The 18131-nt window shown below is 40.1% G+C and overlaps 1 protein-coding gene across 3 annotated transcripts in view; it reads left to right on the forward strand.

Annotated features, from left to right (window-relative positions):
* LMNTD1 (lamin tail domain containing 1) overlaps nt 1-18131 on the forward strand; it is a 434715-nt gene that overhangs the window by 289622 nt on the left and 126962 nt on the right. For all 3 annotated transcript variants that reach the window (XM_073788952.1, XM_073788949.1, XM_073788950.1), the window contains exons 6-8: nt 1104-1205; nt 2530-2581; nt 14287-14371. The gene's annotated coding sequence lies outside the window, so the exon portion shown is untranslated. The remainder of the gene's footprint in view (nt 1-1103; nt 1206-2529; nt 2582-14286; nt 14372-18131) is intronic.

The following is an 18131-nucleotide window of genomic DNA, read 5'->3' on the forward strand; positions in this document are numbered from 1 at the left end:
CCATCATCCATCTCTTGGACAAAGCTATCAGCTAACTTATAGCTAACGAAGGGCATGCCCAGATGTTCTCTTTTTATCCTTCTGCTGTACACGTTTTTCCAATCGTCCATTTGTCTGATCATATTTCCTAATTGTCTACAATGTCAAATTGTCTATAAGAAATGGGCAACCCATGATCTCCCCTCCAAAATAATACAGCACAGATCAGGTTAAGAAGCCTTCTCTCAGAGCCTTGAGATTCCTGTCAGACCTCAGGCTCACCACAATAGCCTGGTGGTAAGCTTTCTAGACTTTCTTGAGCCATAGTTATACCTCACACACAGGAAAAATTAATGATCAGCTAACCCCACAAATCTCTCAACCTTCTACTTTTAAAGGGTCATATCATATCATGTTAAAAAGAATTAGGCCCCTTAGGGCTTGTCATTTTACATAGTCCCTCCATTCAAGAATGGTTCCCATTTTAAATCTAAAATATGGCACAAACGAACCTATCTACAAAACAGAAACAGACTCATAGACATAGAGAACAGACTTGTGGGCAAGTGGTGGGCAGGAAGTAGAGGGATGGACTGGGAGTTTGGGGTTGGTAGATGCAAACTATTACATTTAGAATGGATGAACAACCAGGTCCTACTGTATAGCACAGGGAACTATATCCAATCTCCTGTGATAAACCATAATGGAAAAGAATATAAAAAAAGAATGTCTATATGTGTGTAACTGAGTCATTTTGCTGTACAGCATTAATTAACACAGCATTGTAAATCAACTATACTCCAATAAAAATATACATATAAAAAAGAATCGTTCCCATTTTAAAAGATTTTAATAAGATGAGAAATATACTAGGATAAATTTGCAGTCTCCCCACCTCCCACCCTCTCCCAGGGTAAAGAAGAGGGTGGCCTTACCTGTGATTGGTCAGTGGCTGCAGGTGACTCTGCCTTGCATCAGGAATGTCATTGTTTTCCTCACTCACTACAGCCTGAAGATGTGGCAACAGGGCTGGTGCTGATATATAGAAGGAAGCTAATCATTTCATTCTTTTGTTGGAACATTTTCCTACCCACTTGCAAATAAACTTCCCTTTCCTTTAACAGCTTCTCTCTGAAGACACCAACAATAGCACTTGCATGAGAAGAGCTGCGGTCGGAGCCCAGGAGGAGACAACGGAAGGCTGGGACCAGGGGTCTGGGCTAGAGGTCAGTGTCCACTGGCTTCTGGCTAACTGGCTACCAGTCTCTCCAAAGGGAGCTCTTAACAGAGGCAGATGGAGACTTCCATTTAATTCCATGTGGTATAAAAAAATGTAATTGTTTCACCCATAAAGGCAGTCATGTTTCTATAACAATGGCTTCATTCAGGGCTCTCGAGAGTCATTATTGCCAGTTCTTTTGGGGACTTTATGAGCAATCATTTTCTAGGTCTGAAGCAAAAGAAGAATCAGAACACAAGGCTCTCTTTTTCCATTTTTGTTTTCAAAATAAAAAGAGACATCACCTGAGTGCTTTAATCATGAGCACCTTTGTGATGACACTGGAAGCGGGGTGGGGGGGTGCTCTATGCATCTCTGACCTGTAAAGTCTTAGCACTTTAATCACTTCTGATGCCCTTTCACAGACAAATTAACAGGTCAATAAAGACAAGTCATAGAAGGGGCAGGTAATAAACCAAGATGTGGATACTGTTACATATCATATGGCAACTCTTGATAATACAGAATGGCTGGAAATTTCAAGAAAAGGCTCATCCATTCTGAGAGAGATTCTATGTTTATTGTTCTCTAACATTTCCAGTATACATTTGGAAATTTAAGAGCAGAGCTGCCATATATGGGATCTGATCAGAGGGGTGAGTAGGGCTGAAATCAGACAGGTTCCTTGGCCAGCAAGCCTTACACCCTGACTTCCTCTAATTCATATATATGGGCTAGTGGAAGCTCTGTTTCAGAGAGTAGATAATAGAAAATTAACAAATAATCTAAATATTCAATAGTAAGATACTGGTTGAAAAATAAATATAAAATCATTGGGACTTTCCTCGTGGCACAGTGGTTAAGAATCCGCCTGCCAATGCAGGGGACATGGGTTCGATCCCTGGTCCGGGAAGATCCCACATGCCGCGGAGCAACTAAGCCCGTGAGCCACAACTACTGAACCCATGCGCTACAACTACTGAAGCCCACGTGCCTAGAGCCCATGCTCCACAACAAGAGAAGCTACAATGAGCTACAAAAGCTGCAATGAGAAGCCCACACACCACAATGCTCGCAGCAACTAGAGAAAGCCCGCTTGCAGCAATGAAGACCCAACACAACCAAAAATAAATTTTAAAAAATCATTAAACAAAATCATTAAAGCAATGGTATATATGAATATAACTACATGGAAAAGCAGGTTAAAAATAGAATATAATATATAACCCCGTTTTTGTGAAAGAAATATATGTAAATACACAGAAATACAAACATATACTATATATGTGTACATGTATACAGTCATAAAGTCTATGTATTTATCTATTCAGGAAGAAAAATTGGAAGACACACCAAAATGTTGACTGCAGTTGTCTTCATCTGGTAAGTTTTTGCGAGACGTGACTTTTTTCTTCTGCTGAAGAAAGTGTACTAACTCTGTGTGTGTGTATGTGTGTGTGTGTGTGTGTGTGTGTGTGTGAGAGAGAGAGAGAGAGAGAGAGAGAGAGAGAGATGGTTATTTTTTATGTGATTAAAAAAAGTTAAAACCCCAAATAATGGATTGGGGCTTAAAAAATAACAACTAATAATATCAATAGTTACTTTAAAAGAGATAATTGTGAACTAGAAACCTGAAATAGTGTTTAAAACTACCTGGGCAAGTTAAAAAGAAAGTCTAAATGGTCTGAGGACAAAGTATTATTGACTGTTTGATTTGTCAGTTTTCCAACTGTAATAACTGTGGCTTTATGACAACATTTTCATAAGGCAAAAAATAGCTGTTAAAGTGAATCATCAGTTTAGAAAGGTAATTATAAAGTAATTCCACCTCTGATATTGATTGCGTTCAACAATTCCATTCAGAAGAGTAATGTTATATTCCCTTTAAGCCATTTGTTACTACAACATTCAAAGAGATATAGTGTATAAAGGAATTATATATTTTGGACTCTGCATTAGTTTTATTAGGAAAATGGGGGAAAGGAGGTGTGTTTAGATGTGGCTTCCTTTCCCTGACTTCTCCCTTTGGAAGAATTGCATTCTGGTTAATCCCTGAGGTAAGAGTCTCAGGCTAATATTTATCAACACATATTAGAGTGTCTACCAGGCATCATATTGGTACATTTAACATTCACACCAACCCTGTGAGATAGGTATTTACCATTTAAGAGACCAAGGCTCAGAGGAATTTCCTAACTTCCCCATGGTCACACAGCCAGTAAGGTGGTGGTCCCAAGATTCATACTCAAGACTTTCTGACACCAAAGACTCTGCTCTTTCCAATTAGGCCACAGTTATAACAGCCCATGGTGATAGATGGCATTGTTTTTTAATATTATTCAATCTCCCCTTTTCTGTAAGAAGATTATACATCCTGCCCCATCACCTTTGGTCCTGGTTGTATGGCCTGCTTTGGCCATTGGAGTGTGAGCAGATGTGATGAACACTACATACTTTAAGAGGCATCATGGGCTTTTGTGATCTCACTTGCTCTTTTCCCTCTGTCATATGAATGTCCCAAATATGGAAGCTCCTTCAATATGGGTCCCAGAATGTGAAGACTCGTGGAGCAGAGCTGAGCAGGGTCTCAGCAGCTGCCAACACAAAGCCGCCAAAATGTGAACAAATGTGCGTTCGTTTTCTATTGTTGCAAACAAATTACCACAAACTTAGCACCTTAAAACCACAATGTATCATCTCACAGCTTCTGTAGGTCAGATGTGTGGGCATGGGGCTATCGGATACCGTGCTCAGCGTCTCACTGGGCTGAGATCAAGGTGTCAGCTGCTGTCCTCACTGGGGTTTGGAGTTCTCTTCCGAGCTCACTGGTCATTGACAGAACTTATTTCCTTGTGGTTGTAGGACTGAGGTCCTCTTTTCTTGCTGGCTGTGGGCCAGGGGTTGCTCTCAGTTCCTAGGGGCTGTTCTCAGGTCTTTTCAGTGTGTCATCTTTCATCCTCAAGCCAGTAATGGCACTCTGAATCTCCCTCCTGTCAAGTCTCTGACCAGAAGACACTGCTTTTAAAGGGTTCATGGAATTAGGTTAGTTCCACCCAGATAATCTCCTTATCTTCAAGTCAGCTGATTCATAAAGAGGAGGTCCCAAGGAAGCCAGCAGGGCCAGAGCCTGTGCAGCTGCCAGCTCCGTAAGGGGGTCTGGTGTGGTGCTCCTGGGGACCCTGGATGGTGTGGGAAGGAGCTGGGCAGGAAGGGCCAGCGTCAGGACAGAGGAACACGCAGGGGCTGGACCTGGAGGGCGGGGAGCCCAGCACAATCTGCAAAATCCCTTTTCCATGTAAGGTAACACAATCACAGGAGTAACACCAAGGGATGGAGACCATGGGGGCCTTCTTAGAATTCTGCATAGCACAAAGAGAAAACTGTGTGGAAAGCCACAGAGACTTTGGAAGATTGATTTTTACTGCACCAAAACTGACTAATGCAACTGGCTACCTGAAATTGTATGTCTGTGTATATAGAAAAAGGCACATGTATGGACACCAAGGGGGGAAAGCAGCGGCGGGTGGTGGCGGTGGTGTGCTGAATTGGGCGATTGGGATTGACATGTATACACTGATGTGTATAAAATGATGACTAATAAAAAAAAGATGTTAAAAAACAAATTAAAAAATAAAGAAAAGGGCACAATTCATAACGGGCAGTTCAATGAATTTTCACAAAATGACCACACCTGTACAACCACCACCCAGATTAAACAAATAAACTAAAACAAACAAATAGACAAAACGCAGAAAATTATTAACAACACAGAAACCCCTTTCCATTTCCCAGCCCCTAAGATAACCACGATCCTATCTTCTAACACCATAGATTATTTTTGCCTGCTTTTGAAATCTTACAAATGGGTTCTATTAATACTGCCTTCTATTAATACTGTATCTATGAATTTCACTCCTTTTTTTGCATGCAGTTTTAGTTCCCTTCCTGTATAATATTCCATTATGTGGATATTCCACAATTTTCCATTCTACTGTTGTTGATAGGCATTTGGTTAGTCCCCCCTCCTTCCTTCCTTCCTTCCTTCCTTCCTTTTTTCTTTCTTTCTTGCTTTTCTTTCTCTCTCTTTCTTTCAGATGCCTTTATATCTTCGATCTAACCTTCCCTCTCCCTAAAAAGGAGGGAACCCAATTTCCTAATGTCAATAACTTTCAAAGTTAATGTTTAAGAAACCCTCTCTGAAAGATTATTTGGAAAATCCCAACGAATGGATTCAGACCAAGAACGTAGGGAACTGAAGCAGGGGTAAAAAACAAGATATGATTTCATACCCTTGGCTTATCTCAGGGCAGAAACTGCTTGGACGAGACCAAGGTCATTTCAGCCATCACTCTGAGTGGAGCCGCGCAGCGTAGTGGGAAATGGAGTAGGCCTGAGGCACCATTTAGGGCTCTGAATTGGTTCCTTCTTCTAGCTGATAACATTGGCAAGTCACTACCTCTCTGAGCTTCATTCCCTCCATCTGTCGTGGAGGCAGTGGTAACCTTCCATTGAGATGTTTTGGTTCCTTCTAACACTTCTACCCCTTATTTGGAAAGCAACAACACATTTTGCCCCAGCCCCAGTGCACCATCTGTTCTCTGGTCTTCTCTGCCTTGCTTGTGCCCCAGAAAACTGGCCTCTGTAGACTGCATCACCTGGTTCTCTTATTGATTTGCTTCGAACCGGGTTCAGCCAATGGAAGGCACTGGCAAGACATTGGAGGGAAAGCAGGGAAAGAGGTTGGATTATTCCCCTGCACACACACAGCTCCCTCCCTGCCTCACTGTTGTTCAGGAGTACCTGCATTCCTCCCAGGCCACAGCTCTAGTGACCACTTGTCTCCAGACACCTTTGTCCCTCTTCTACTTTTTTTAAAAATTAAAAAAAAAAATTTTTTAAGATGTGCCACATATTTTATTTTATTTTTAATTAATTTTTATTGGAGTATAGTTGATTTATGATGTTAGTGTTAGTTTCTGCTGTACAGAAAAGTGAATCAGTTATACATATACATATATCCACTCTTTTTTAGATTCTTTTCCCATACAGGTCATTACAGAGTATTGGGTAGAGTTCCCTGTGCTATACAGTAGGTCCTTATTAGTTATCTATTTTATATAGTAGTGTGTATATGTCAATTCCAGTCTCCCAATTTATCCCTCCCCCTTCTTCCCCCCACCCGGTAACCATAAGATTGTTTACTACATCTGTGACTCTATTTCTGTTTTGTAAATAAGTTCATTTGTACCATTGTTTTAGATTCCACATATAAGTGATATCATATGATATTTGTCTTTCTCTGTCTGACTTACTTCACTCAGTATGACAATCTCTAGGTCCATCCATGTTGCTGCAAATGGCATTATTTCATTCTTTTTAATGGTCGAGTAATATTCCACTGTATATACATACCACATCTTCTTTATCCATTCCTCTTTCGACGGACATTTAGGTTGCTTCCATGTCCTGCCTATTGTAAATAGTGCTTCAATGAATATTGGGGTGCATGTATCTTTTCAAATTTCTCTGGATATATGCTCAGGAGCGGGATTGCTGGATCACATGGTAGCTCTATTTTTAGTTTTTTAGTCCCTCTTCTACTTTAAACTTAAAGGTGATCATGATTTCTCATTCATTGGTAATCCACCATCCCTTGTTTTCTCTACCCAGTCCCTATCTCTGTAAACAGTCCCTTTATTACACTGTCTTCAGGCTTAAGCCATTTGAAGTGGATCAGCCTTTCCTGCAATGCCCCTGATACTAGAGGAGGGAGCCTAATCATATTGTCAAACATGATGGGGAACCGGAAACAGTATCAAAAGCTGGAGGCCTACTATAGAGAACAGTATGGAGGTTCCTTACAAAACTAAAAGTAGAACTACCATATGACCCAGCAATCCCACTACTGGGCATATACCCTGAGGAAACCATAATTCAAAAAGAGTCATGTACCACAATGTTCACTGCAGCACTATTTACAATAGCCAGGACATGGAAGCAACCTAAGTGTCCATCGACAGATGAATGGATAAAGAAGATGTGGCACATATATATAATGGAATATTACTCAGCCATAAAAAGAAATGAAATTGAGTTATCTGTAGTGAGGTGGATGGACCTAGAGTCTGTCATACAGAGTGAAGTAAGTCAGAAAGAGAAAAACAAACACCATATGCTAACACATATATGTGGAATCTAAAAAAATAAAAAGAAATGGCTCTGATGAACCTAAGGGCAGGACAGGAATAAAGACGCAGACCTAGAGAACGGACTTGAGGACACGGGGAGGGGGAAGGGTAAGCTGGGACGAAGTGAGAGAGTGGCATGGACATATATACACTACCAAGTGTAAAACAGATAACTAGTGGGAAGTAGCCACATAGCACAGGGCGATCAGCTCAGTGATATGTGACCACCTAGAGGGGTGGGATAGGGAGGGTGGGAGGGAGAGGCAAGAGGGAGGAGATATGGGGATGTATGTATATGTATAGCTGATTCACTTTGTTAAAAAGCAGAAACTAACACACCATTGTAAAGCAATTATACTCCAATAAAGATGTTAAAAAAGAAAAGAAAAGAAAAAAGCTGGAGGCCAAAGAAAACCAGGGACTTAAAGAACCAGAGAGATGAGATGGAAAAATGATGATCATAGTAGAGTCATGTGAGCAGTTTCTATAGTCTCTGCTAAGTTCTTTACATGCATGGCATTTAAACTTCACAATAACCCTATGAGTTAATATAATTACCTAATCTAGAGGTGAGGAAACTATGCCTTAGAGTGGTTAAGTAATTTGAGATCACTCTTTAGTAACTGACAGAGGTAAGATTTGAATCCAGGACCTTTTACTCCCAAACCCCTGCTCTTAACTAGAACAGAAACTTACTTTCTATTGCAGAAACAAGAGCTGTGGTTGACTGCTAGCTTACATACTTTCAAGACTTAGTATGTGGCATGGCTGTGTCTCAAAGACACATATGGGACAGATAATTTGGAGATATTTAGCAAGTTTATATGAGTTTGGATGAGTACAGAGTTGGAAGGTCACGATGGGAGCAGCTGGCATCTCTTCTCTGAGTCACTTTCTGCTCTCAAAGCTTCGGCAACTCCCCATTGACCCCCAAATAAAATCCAGCCTCCTTTTCCTGTCCTCTAGGGTTCTCTGCAATCATACTATAGCTTCCCTTTGGGGATTATCTCCCACCCATCACACACTCAACTTGCTCTGATCAAACTGACTTGTTCTTTGTCGTTCGCTTGTTTTTTCATGAAGTTGCCTTCTCTCTATTTTTCTCCTTTGAAATCCTCTTAAGCCTTTCTGTCCCACTTCAAAGCTACTTCCTCCAGACAGATCTTTTCTTATCACCTCCGCCACAAGTTACCACCCCTCCCTCTTCTGAACATTGACAGCTTTGTTTACACTACTTTCTCTGCTCATATCATATGCTGCTTGGACTTCTAGTTGCCTACATTCATCTATCTTAGACGTTAGGAGCTTAGAGGATGGGGAACACAAAGATGAGGAAAACAAAACCCCTGCCCCCAGGGTGGTAAGAACACAAAGAACTGTAAATACCAATGCCTCTGTATATTTGGGGACTTTCCTTTAGGCAACTGATAAGAATTGGGCATGTAAAAGAGTAAATGTTCACATATAGTTGAGGGAATCCGGGAGGGTTTCTTGGATAAAAAGACATTTGTATGTACCTGGAACTCTGGTTGGGCTGTCCACCATCGTAAGTCGGAGGAGGGCATTCTTTGGAGAGACAGAAGCCTAAGACAGCTTCAGAAATGTTGCTTTCATTGAGCATCCCAGTATCTCTGGTAATTAATGAAACTAGTAATAGTGTCTATCGTTTACTGAGTACTTAACACACGCCAGACATTGTGTTAAGTGCTGTTTGTACCTTATTTTATCTAATTCTCGTAAGAGCCTCCCCATTTTACAAATGAGAAAACCAAGGCTTAAAGAGTTTTGGTAACTTGTCCCAAGTGACCCACTTAGTGGCAGAGCTGAAACTTATATCTATATCTAACTGATTAGAAAGTCCAGAAGATGAAATATGAGGCCACATTGCCTTTCTTGTTACAACTTGATATAATATATATTCCTTCTTTATGCATCTACCACCAATATTCCAGAGAAAATTCAAACCCTCAAAGAGGTATATGGAGCCAACATAATCCTCACATAATATTTATAAACTGACAAATTTTAAAGAATCTAGTTATTACAATGGATGTCTGAGAGTTCTTTTTAAAAATAATATTTCAAAACAACGTTCCATTTATCTTCTATTATATTGGTGCATTAAAATTATGCCTCTTTAATCTTAGGTACAAAACAAATTCCAAAATGTCTTTTAGTGATATAGGTTTTCTCTTGAAATATTTTCTAAAAATAAAATATGGTCCCACAGTAATTATGTTAATCACCATTCAAATCATGGTCTCTATTTAAATTCAAAACTGTATCTAGTGACTTAAAAAAAATTGGTCTTTGATATCAGGATAAAAAAATGTCCCAGTGCCTCCCAAATTTACAAATGACATTATAGGATATGGGCGAAATTTACCAAAAACAATGAGCTTCCATTTTCCAGATGCTCGAGCAATGAGCATTAACATTGGAGTTTCCTGGGTGCAAGTTATAAACTAGTACAAGCTGAAAAGAAAGTGTCAGTATTTTTTTTTTCTTCTCATAAAACCTTTTTTTCCCAGATGTTATGAAATGTTTCTGTGCCCAGTGTGGGAACAGTGATGAATTTTCATATTAACAAAATATGACCGTGCATCAAGATGTTGACAATTATGTGACGTACAGTCTTCAACCCCAGGATGAATTGAAGAGGCAGTCACCACATTGCAGTGTTAACAAAAGAGCACTGACGTAAGGTCAGCTTGAGGACAGATTGCTAGCAAAATCTGCTAAAAAAGTGAGAGAGGGAGAGAGAGGGAGGCTTCCAGGGGTAGATTATTTTCTTCCAATAGGCAGAAGGATGGCAGGTGTTCACAAGTGTGGTACCACCAGTTAGGGTGCTCTTTCTCGGGCCTCTCAGTGGATGCCTTGCTTTGGTGCAGAGAAGCATCTCTGGAGAACTACAGGAAATGTTAGCTTTAGTAGAGACCGCAGTGCTAAAGATTTGGGGGAAAAAAGTCACGTCTGAAAGACATAAAGTTTGGAATTGTCGGGGCTTTTGTTCTGTTCAGAGCTAAAAGTAGCCGGAAACGAAAGGGCAATGGAAAATGGAGTCCTTGCAGTTTTATCCAATCGCTATTGGATGCATGCATCAACATATGGACTTTTGGGCAATTAAACAGTTTTTCAGACCATATATTCTTGTAAGAAATGTAGAGGGCTGAAAACATCTCCCAGAATGACCACAATAGCCTATTGTTAGACTTGACAGAAATTAGACCATAAAATGGGCAAAAGTTTGATTTGTTTAAACTATTTTTCACTCCCTAGAAAATACCGCCAGCATCATGAACATCAGTGGTCTGATAAATATAACGTATCTCACGGAACAAGACTTAGGGTGACCAACTATCCTGGCTTTTCTGGGACTGAGGAGTTTCCCCTGGACATGTGACTTTCAGTGCCTCTGAAACCACCACTAGCCTGGGGTAGTACCAGGCAAACATAGATGGTTGGTCAGCCAACAATAAGATCAAATGTTTCACTTTCTGTCTGATATGCTAAATTGATATGCAATTTAAAAGTGCTAAGAAAAACAAAAAACGGCTCTTTTATTTTTAAGCCACTAACTTCTATTCCATTTTTTATATTACAGATTTGTTGGAAAACTAAATGATTTTTTTTAGAAATAAAATAATGCAATAAAATATTACCTTCTTTTATAAACTGAAGATTTTTTTTCATAGCTTATAAGGAGTGATTCAGTCATTTCATTACTTTAAAGCACATGAAAGCTTTTGCTTTAAACATAGAACAAATAAATAAACCAACCCCAAAACACGAAATGCTATGACTCCTGAAAACTAATACACTGAAAGAGAAGATACAGCGATATGGGCAAGAGCTATTGCATTGGTGATGCCCATGATTCTGACTAGGGCTCTGTCCTGTGATGTGTTGAAACAAAGGGCTCAAAGAAACTGAGAAGCAGCGTTGTATTTGGGGATACAGCAGGTAGCTGCACATATGGATTGATGAAAGGAAATGATGGGAAGGGTTGAGCTGCTCAATGCCACTTCCTCATGATTGGGCCTCCTTGACAGAGGACAAGCTGCAACTGAAGTGGGAAGAATAGGGGGATAGAACCTGGAAATGCACACCAAGACCTGAAGATCATCCTTTTTTTTGTATGTACTTAAGAGCAGGGCTTCAGGCATTCTATTTATTGCATTAGAATTTAATAATAGCTGAGTGGTTTTAAAAATACATTTTAGAAGGAACATTGCACGTTTGTGATTCATGCTAATTTAAAATATAAGGTGTTCTATTTTCATTCCTTGCTTTTATATTGTGCTAATTGTACCTAAATGGAAAATGTTTAACTTTTATCAAATGAATGGAGCTGGATACAAAGCAAGATGGCAATCGTGGTTTCGATTTCTTTTAAAGGGCATATTTTACATACACCAAGAAAAATTAAGTAAATTAAATGTTATTAGTGTAAGTTATTTCCAGGTTGGAAAAATAGCAAATTTTAATTTTATTTTGTATTATTTCCCATTTCTCTAAAATGAATGTGCCTTATTTTTAGAGTAGAACTAATAGTCTTTCAGTAAACATTCTTCTTCAAGAAAAATGAAACATTTTGATTACTTTCATTTTCTCTATTAGAGAAAGTGATAAATTAATAAGCATTTCTTGACTATTGCATACAAATAAAGAAGAAGGCATGATCAATACCCTCAAAAAGTGTAAAATATATCTGGAAAGGCAGACTGAACCCGAAAAAAGAAAATCATAAATATTAGATTGTGATAATTAAAGTCAATGTTATTCAAGGTCATTCATTAAAAAAGCAATTTTAGTATTATTTTGTGCTGTGTACTGCCTCATACATATATTGGAAACAAAATCACTGATTATTAGAATCTGCCTGCATTTTAGAGTACAAAATATGTTCCAGAAAGTGCCCCCTTGCAAAAACTTTATACATAATTTCCCAAAACAGCATTTAGTCTAAAATAACCCAATTTGCCCCAAACATCGATGAATGCTCACCCTATCCATAATCACTTACAACTCTCCATTTGTCATTCATCTCACTAATAGGTGTCTGTGTTGAATCTCCTTATTTATAGAGTCAATGGAAAACCAAACCAAATGTAAAAGGAGAAGAGTTCGCAGAACTTTAAAATCATCTTTGGATTCTAATTGGATCTACTTTGATTACAATTCTAATCATTTGAGTCAGTCATTTTCATTTTGAGCCGAGATAGATCACCCATAATGTGATACTTCCCTTTATTCATCTGTAAAATGGAAATAAAGCTGATCACATAGAATGAAGGTGATGCTATATCTTCCACTTGCTGAGAAAAATTACCTTCTCTAAAAAAGTCTTTGTGGGAAAATTAAACATCAAAACAATTATAATGATGGGCCACTAAGTTTTTAAAGGATAAGATAGTCTTTTTTTTCTCCACACCCAAATAAATGGAAACATTAAAAACAAGAGACTGTTCCCTAATTAGAAGAACCGAAAATAGTTTTTCACCTTCCCTAAGAAATCAAGCTTGTTATTGTTACTATGCCAACAGGTTGTCAGTTGAAGACTAGAGTTTCTCTGGTCTGCCTGATTATTGAGCAGAAGGAAATAGAACATTTTATTAGTATTATTTTTATTTTAAAATAGAAAATCAATGCCTTTATGCTCTCGAATGGTTGGAATACAGGTACAGTAATAAGAACTACACTGCAAAACAAATTTGGGCACTAAATAACGGAGCTAGGCTCAAGGCACATAGTATGCCATCTGTGACCTGCTGGTAGCTGGGCAGTGATCTCTTGGTTGTCCTGACTGGACTCTGAGTCCCTTCACTTGGCCTTGTTGCCCTCTCCCTGGTGGGAAATACTGGGTCAGTAATAACGTGTGGATGAAAATCCATTCCCTCACCAATCAACAAGTACTTATTGAGTGCACACTACATACCAGGTACTATTTCAGTACCTGACACAATGTTTGAATAAATGGACAAAATTACTACCTGGACTCACATTCTTGTGGTGGAAACAGGCCAAAACCAAACAGGTTAAACCCATAAATAATATCAGATAGTAATAGCAGCTATGAAGAAATATAAAGCATATTAAGTATTAGGAAGATTTTTGAAAGAAGAGGGAAACCCTGAAAAACTAAAAGCTTCAAGAAAACCATAATATTTTAATTTACCTATAACTAGGCCTGATAGATGTAGATTACATATGCATATACCAGTACATCAGCCATTTTCTTTAAATGAATATAGATTGAATAGGACCCTCTATGTGTCAGGTACTCAGATCATTGCTGGGAAAAGTGAGACATGGACTCAAATCTAGAGCTTAAAATATTCAAGGCCCTAATACTGCTAATGGAATCCCCAAATTTGAGACCTCCAATTCTTTTAGGACTCTATATTTTGTCCCTCTCTTGAGTAAATTCCTTAAAGTTTTCCAAGTATGCTTTATTGCTCTAAAAAATGCCTTTGGGATATTTTCATGTAGTTTCTTACAGAAAAAAGAAGGTTCAACTTTTCACTGTCTAGCTTACCATTTTACATAGAAAGTTCTTTTGTGGAACTCACGATTTTGGGAGGTAATAATGGAAGAAGATATAAGTGAATTTTGAAAGAATTTGAACAGTTTTATGAATGGCAGATCCATTCCTAGCAACTAAGAAAACCTGAAAGATTTGGAGTGTGCATTCTTCTAAGGAGCCTATAAAACAGAGGTTGCACTGTGGCATGAAGAGAATTGGGAACGGCATACAGTTAGGAAGGAAAACCAAGCCCTCCCTTCCCTGCTGAGGTTATGCTGGCAATAGATGACAGAGCTGCAGGAACACTGGACCACCCACTGTGTCAATTCCTGTGTTCTTTTCTGACTGTATTTATTCTTTATTGTCTCATAAAGAACCTTGCACTGACTTGGCGACTTTGCTGGACAACACGTAGGTGTTATATTTTTTTGCGGCCATAAAACAACTGCAGCGATTGCGGTAAGCGCACTTGATCTGCTTTTTTTCATGATCAACGTTGGGCATGGATAATAATTGTTTGCTTTCTTTACCTGGACTGAAGATCATATTCTGCAAATAATTCTAAGGTGCTTTATAAATTCTGTATACAGCCAAATAGAAATGTTTGTTTTACAACAATAGCCAGGGTTGAGCAAAACAGGGTGTTCACACCGAACTCTTGGGAAATCCTGATTCTAGAAACTTGCGCAGATACATTTCTAAGGGTTACAAGCTGTTCCCTTCCTCCTCTAAAGTTTTTTGTTTGTTTGTTTGGGTTTTTTGTTTGTTTTGTTTTGTTTCAAGTACTTGTTAATCTTCAGACCATCAGGGTCATGTCCTATTGTCCTTGAGTTAATCTTGCTATCCCGGATTGGAACATGACTGTATTGTGTCAGGTGCCTTTGAGGAAGAACCTCATCAAGCTGAATAGTTGACAGAGTTGAGACCTACAGCATTTCTGATGAAACCTTAGGGAAAAACTATTCACATAGGAGCTTGTCGGGCTCTGAGCCCTGTGCCCAGACCTCTCTTTTCCACTCGCAATCCTCCACGTACCCCCATTAATTCTCTTCACACAGAGGCATTGTGGTCCTTTCCAATTCAGAGAACATTGCAATAGGAGAACCATTAGCACGAGTTCTGGGTGGTGGAACATGGTGTTTCAGCCCATTTCTTCTGACAGTACAGCCTGTACCAGAGGCGGGCAGTGGCAGTCCTTTGGAAGATCCTGCCAGTTGGTTAATTAGTGGCAGAACCCACATGTGCGCAGGGGATATTATGACATTTTCCCTCTGAAAGAGTATTTCTATTCACATTCTAAATTCTGAAACATTGAAGTCAAAATGTTAATAAGCTAATGAGCCTATCATTTTTTTTCAGATTTGGAAACTGATTTTATTATATTGTAGAATTAACACATTCTCCTTTTCCTTCTACATTAATTAACTTACTTTGAAATGTACAGACTGTGGAGATTGTGTAAGCTGTAATTTACACCATCTCAGCATTGCCCTGGGCTTGCTTCAGGTTTACAGCATTGATCTGCCTCCTTCAAGTTTTCTTTGTTTTCCTTAATTTCCAGCCATGCCTGGATATGGGCTCTTCTGCCTTTCTTTTTTATTGATTCACTTCCACAATCCAGACCAAGGCTCAGCTGTTTCCTTTAGCTGCCATTTAGTCCTCAGAAGAGCAAGGCTCTACATTGACTTTTGAAATACTTGTCCGCCTTCAGTACTTCACCAGTTTATATTATTTTGGTCAGGTCATCATGACATACTGCATCATTTCTTAAGTTGTTTTCTTACATCCCTGCCTGTAAATCTATTTGATTAGATATAAGTGGCAGAGTCACTTTGGCCTTACATTTGAATAAAATCTGCTCTCTCGCAAGCTGTGTGTGTGTGATGAAGGCTGGTGGTAGGGTGATGGGGTGAAGAAGAAAAGCTGGGGAGAAAACATTCTTATGCCTGTGGTATCAGCAGCTTCTCCCAATCCAAGGAAGGATTTGAAATATACCCTCAACACCCTTGCCCTTCGATTCCTGAAAGACTCTGGAATCGAGTTGGGCAATCTCCCGTTGAGAGAGATTGCCGGAAAATAGGGAGGTTCCCCAGAAATTGCTTACAGAGCAGCCTGGGTTTCTCTCCAAATGTAGGCAGTCTTGGGCTGATTGGCAAAAAATGTAAAGAGATTTCTGGAAGTAGGAATTTGCTCTGGTAATGCCCCACACCTGTCCAGGCTGTTTTTTATTTTATTTTAAATTTCAGGCTATTCGAAATGGTTAATTTTTCAAAACTCCTCTGGAACCTGTATCATGTGGGGAGGAGGGAAATAATGGGCGAGAGAGGGATGATATAGACGTTCAAATATGATTGATTGAAAATGTATGGAAGTGAGCAGGTCAAGCTCTTTCTTTTCATTGATGGTGAATGATCTGTACACAGTGGGCACTCAGAAAACATTTAATTTAAAAATATTTAATGTTTATCGCTTACCAAAAAAACTTTTGGTGGGGATAAAAATATATATAAGCTAAAATGTTTTAAAGTAACTTCCAGAACTCTGTAAAGCAACCATCAGGCAGAGGTGGACTAACCAGCACTCAGCAAGACCCAAGCAAGGGATGGAATGAGGAAGACAGGAAAATCCTGCTTAGCACGTACTTCAGGGGCCACTGCCTGGGCAGTGAACTGGCATCTCCCATGTTCCACCCTCATTCGGTTTCATGACCCCAGGCTTTGAAGGGTCACCTTGAAAAATGATCTCAGCCCTAGATGCCATGGTCACTGACCTGGCATGACCTCTCCCACATCTGTGTAGGCCGCTGAGCTGAGGAAGTTTTCACACTCCCGGATCCCAGTAACTCTGTGGGTGTCCCTGTCCTGGTTAGGATCTTCTCGTAGGCTCTTGTCCTTGCTGACCCATGCCTAACAGGAAGCATGAAATCGGGCAGAAGCTATTTCCCTCTGTACGCAGCAGATGAGGTCTGGAGTTAGTCTTGCAGATGTAGACAAGAGATCCAGAAATCTAGGGGTAATCACTATGTGACCTGTGCCATACCAGGCCCTTCTGTATGTCTGTGTTTATGCCTTGGACTTCCATTGAACATGGAAGTGCCTGATGTCCCTTCTTACCCTCAGCTCGGCTGGCTAGCTGGGACACACCACCCTGCCTCACTTTTTTTTTTTTTTAATTTTTTTTTATTTTTTGCTGTACGTGGGCCTCTCACTGTTGTGGCCTCTCTCGTTGCGGAGCACAGGCCCCAGACGCGCAGGCTCAGCGGCCATGGTTCACGGGCCCAGCCGCTCCGCGGCATGTGGGATCTTCCCGGACCGGGGCACGAACTCGTGTCCCCTGCATCGGCAGGCGGACTCTCAACCACTGCGCCACCAGGGAAGCCCCTGGCTCACTTTTACTCAGCCCTGTTGCATTGTCTCCAGTCTTTCAACAGACTGATCGCATGGCTCCACTATGAATGCATGGGTCCCACTTCCCGGAGTCCTGCTTCGCATCGTTCTGGTGCTCCTGTGGGTACCTACCTAGGCTGGACTAGAACTTGACGTGGCCACACTCACTTTTGACTGCATATTCGGGCTATTGGCTATTTTCTGGGAGGTCAGAGCCATAGCTGGGTCAGTTTTCAGGATTGTAGTTCTTGTTTCCTCTTCTTGTCTACTGGCATTTGCCACCGAGGTCCCAGCATACATTCATGCATCTGTGTGCAGGGTAAGAGCACACGCCCTTCTTTTCTGCCTGTTAGAGCTGTTATCTGACACATTGTCCAGCCCTCATGCTGCCCCGAGCTGGCTGTAGTACTCGCCAGTCCTCTCCAAGCAGGCTGGCCCCATGGTCCTGATGCTCCTACTTCCTCTCCTGTAACTAGTTATGTCCTGGAGGGACAGAAGGTCCTTTCAAGTCATTATTGTTCTTAGTGATTCTTTGACTTTACCAGTCAGCATCCTGGTTTATTCCATCATCTTCACATAACCAGGTGAATCTGGCAAAGCTGCATCAATTTATTGTGTTCAGTAAATGTTTGTTGCCAAGATTTGCCCAATTATGGTGCGCCTTGTAAGTTGTGCTCTCTCTAAGAAACTCAATGAAAATGAACTGAGCTAAGACAAACAAATTGGGTGATAGTAAATGGCTTTAAAATGGGTTTATGAAAAATATCAACAGAGAGTTCCTTTATATAGTTTTCTGGCGCATTCCTAACTACTGACAGAGATAGAGAGACAGA

Source organism: Tursiops truncatus, chromosome 11 (assembly GCF_011762595.2).
Source record: "Tursiops truncatus isolate mTurTru1 chromosome 11, mTurTru1.mat.Y, whole genome shotgun sequence".
NCBI classification, from domain to species: domain Eukaryota; kingdom Metazoa; phylum Chordata; class Mammalia; order Artiodactyla; family Delphinidae; genus Tursiops; species Tursiops truncatus.